The 3,888-nt window shown below is 58.2% G+C and overlaps 1 long non-coding RNA gene across 1 annotated transcript in view; it reads right to left on the reverse strand.

The window, feature by feature from the left end:
* The window catches only part of LOC117796987, a 3,833-nt gene extending 3,419 nt beyond the window's left edge, over positions 1-414 (reverse strand). Inside the window, exon 1 of the long non-coding RNA XR_004621793.1 lies at positions 7-414. This is a non-coding gene — a long non-coding RNA (uncharacterized LOC117796987). The remainder of the gene's footprint in view (positions 1-6) is intronic.
* Positions 415-3,888: the final 3,474 nt, after the last annotated feature.

The following is a 3,888-nucleotide window of genomic DNA, read 5'->3' on the forward strand; positions in this document are numbered from 1 at the left end:
ATAGACCTTTTCAGACGCTGGTCCCCATCTTGCTTTTCTTTGCTGGGCTCCTGGATGAGGAGCTGGCCCGATAGCATCTCTGTGCCAGCGGAGGCTTGAGGACCGGCCGCCGGCAACCCTCCTCTCCAGCCCCAGTCTGGTTCTGCCGCTGCCTCGGGGGCCGGGACCCCACGGCTGAGGAGGAGTGGAATCAGCTGACCCCGACGTGGGGAGGTGACCCTGGGGTGTCTGGTGGGTCGCCGGAAGCACGGGGGTCCTGAGGAGTGGAAGAGGCAGGAGGGGACCAGAGAGGGGCCAGCATGCAAGGGACTCCGCCAGATGCTGCTGGCCGTGAAGGTGGAGGAAGGGGCCGCATGCCGGGGGACGTGGATGCTTCCCGGAAGACGGACTCACCCCTAGAACCTCCTGGAAGGAACCCAGGCTGCCAACATCTTGATTTTAGCGCCANGGACAGGCTTTGGGGGGTTCAAACGCCCCCTCGCGCCTTTGTTCTCTGTGCATAGACCTTTTCAGACGCTGGTCCCCATCTTGCTTTTCTTTGCTGGGCTCCTGGATGAGGAGCTGGCCCGACAGCATCTCTGTGCCAGCGGAGGCTCGAGGACCGGCCGCCGGCAACCCTCCTCTCCAGCCACAGTCTGGTTCTGCCGCTGCCTCGGGGGCCGGGACCCCACGGCTGAGGAGGAGTGGAATCAGCTGACCCCGACGTGGGGAGGTGACCCTGGGGTGTCTGGTGGGTCGCCGGAAGCACGGGGGTCCTGAGGAGTGGAAGAGGCAGGAGGGGACCAGAGAGGGGCCAGCATGCAAGGGACTCCGCCAGATGCTGCTGGCCGTGAAGGTGGAGGAAGGGGCCGCATGCCGGGGGACGTGGATGCTTCCCGGAAGACGGACTTACCCCAGAACCTCCTGGAAGGAACCCAGCCTGCCAACATCTTGATTTTAGCGCCATGAGACCCATTTTGGATGTCTGCACCCCAAGACCGTGAGACAGTCCGCGTTGTGTTGTGTTAAGCCACTTCATTTGTGGACATTTGTTACCGTGCAGGGGGGTCAACAGCTGCGGCCGCGGCCCGGTCAGGGCGAGGGGATTGGCCCGAGCTTCTCCCTGGTGAGCCCGTCGTAGGTTTCACGTCCTCGTGGACCAGAGACCTGGGTCTCCAAGTCCACTCTTGTCTTTCCATCGTGCAGTTTGCTCCCACAAAATATTTTACCCCTTCTGTACGAGAGTCCCGACATGCAAACTATTCAGGTCCGATGCCCTCGGGGGAGCCGGGAAGTCCTGCCCACGCTGCCGAGAACGGGGTCAACGACGCCAGCGAGCTCCCAAGTCCAGGACCCGTTCTTTTAGGATGAAGACGGACGGCGCCCCTGTGTTCAGGAGGTCACGGGAGGTCACAGGTGGTCTGCTAACACGACTTTCCAGCTGCCATTCCTCAACGACATGAAGTCCCAGTTCCTGGTGGCTTCGGCACAAAAACACAGAACCCATCTACTTAAGGTCTCTGCGAACCCCACGGCATTCCGGTCGTGAGAGTCCAAGGCGCCAGCCGGGAAGAGTGGCTTCGCCCCCGCGTCCCCAGCCTCCCATCCTGCGGGCCCCCCTCTCGCAGCCCCCCACAAGGAACATAAAATGCCAAAGCAGGAACCACATTCATCAATAAGGATGTCTTCCCGCTAAGGCTGGGATTGTGCTGTAACGGGGGGGGGGGAAGGCCTCTAATTAGAATTACGATAATCTGCCAGAGTTGCTCCCCCCACCCCATTGCACCGTATGATTCCAGCTAATTTTATTATTTTTTCGATTGCCAATTTGAAAACACATCCATTCAGAAGTTGCACAAAGNCTGCCAACATCTTGATTTTAGCGCCATGAGACCCATTTTGGATGTCTGCACCCCAAGACCGTGAGACAGTCCGCGTTGTGTTGTGTTAAGCCACTTCATTTGTGGACATTTGTTACCGTGCAGGGGGGTCAGCAGCCGCGGCCGCGGCCCGGTCAGGGCGAGGGGATTGGCCCGAGCTTCTCCCTGGCGAGCCCGTCGTAGGTTTCACGTCCTCGTGGACCAGAGACCTGGGTCTCCAAGTCCACTCTTGTCTTTCCATCGTGCAGTTTGCTCCCACAAAATATTTTACCCCTTCTGTACGAGAGTCCCGACATGCAAACTATTCAGGTCCGATGCCCTCGGGGGAGCCGGGAAGTCCTGCCCACGCTGCCGAGAACGGGGTCAACGACGCCAGCGAGCTCCCAAGTCCAGGACCCGTTCTTTTAGGATGAAGACGGACGGCGCCCCTGTGTTCGGGAGGTCACGGGAGGTCACAGGTGGTCTGCTAACACGACTTTCCAGCTGCCATTCCTCAACGACATGAAGTCCCAGTTCCTGGTGGCTTCGGCACAAAAACACAGAACCCATCTACTTAAGGTCTCTGCGAACCCCACGGCATTCCGGCCGTGAGAGTCCAAGGCGCCAGCCGGGAAGAGTGGCTTCGCGCCCGCGTCCCCAGCCTCCCATCCTGCGGGCCCCCCTCTCGCAGCCCCCCACGAGGAACATAAAATGCCAAAGCAGGAACCACATTCGTCAATAAGGATGTCTTCCCGCTAAGGCTGGGATTGTGCTGTAACGGGGGGGGGGGAAGGCCTCTAATTAGAATTACGATAATCTGCCAGAGTTGCTCCCCCCACCCCATTGCACCGTATGATTCCAGCTAATTTTATTATTTTTTCGATTGCCAATTTGAAAACACATCCATTCAGAAGTTGCACAAAGAGTAGCTCTCGATTTTCAATTTCAGCTTCAATCTCACTTTCATGGGACGTCTTTTACCGGTGGGTTTTGTTTTTTTTTTTTCCCCTGCAACCTTTAGCAACTGCGTTAAAATCTACCCGGGACAGAACCACTCATCCTGGTTTTAAGTAAAGAAAAAGTAAAATGAGTGAGTAGAGCACAAATGATTGAAAAGGACACACGACACTGGAAAACAGAGCCGGGAGAAGCAACTTCTATCCATCGTGTGTTTTTATTGCGGTGAGATCACGGGGTCACAGGTGTGTGTCTTAAAGGGAGAAAAGTGGTTTAAAATAATAAACCTGAAACCAAGATCATCTTTCCAACATAATGAGGGTCCAATTTGTAACAGCGTTTTCTATCAGACGGTTCGGAAGCTTTTTTTCTGTGGAGCTGTCCGCTAGCTGAAACGTTATTGCCTCGGAAAAGCATGAATTACAAGGAAAAATTAGTGCGTCTTTCAGGAATGCCCTTCCTGGCACGCGGCGTGTGGAAGAAAGAGCGTGTGTCCACGTAACCCTTTAAACACATAGTCAAACATTCGTTCCAGAGCAACGGTGGGAACCACGCATGAGCAGGGCTGGTGGGCTGCCCAGCAAGCCCGGTGGCCGACGTGCCACGTGGCAGTGCCGTGTGGGCTGAGCCAAGGCCGCGCTCCTGCGCTTCCTCCCCGGCTCCGGCCACACACGGTCTGCGCGGGGTGGGGGTGTGGCGTCTGCGGGAAGGGGGGGCGGCTCTCTCGGAGGCTTCCAGCAACTCTGGCCCAGGAGAACCCCGTGCCACCGCGTCTGACTTGACGCATTCCCACCCGGAAGCCGCGCGTCTCTGCCCGGTGCCTTCTGCCCGTCTGCACTTGCGTGGCTGCCCGTGAGCTCTCTGCTTCCTGCGTCCAAGAACACACCAGCCCTCGTTTCTGCTCACCTGCACCCCTCCCGCCCCTCACCGCCTCCTTCGGCCACCGCCGCCGTGGTCCGCACCGCCACGGGCTCCCACCCCGTGTTCCTGACGCGCCCCATACTGGGTCCCTGCGCGTCCACCGCTGTCCCTGTTTCAACAGGCAGGTGCAGTGACTCTGCTGGACGACGGTGAGCCCATGTTGCTCCTGGAC

Source organism: Ailuropoda melanoleuca, chromosome 17 (genome assembly GCF_002007445.2).
Source record: "Ailuropoda melanoleuca isolate Jingjing chromosome 17, ASM200744v2, whole genome shotgun sequence".
Lineage (NCBI taxonomy): Eukaryota > Metazoa > Chordata > Mammalia > Carnivora > Ursidae > Ailuropoda > Ailuropoda melanoleuca.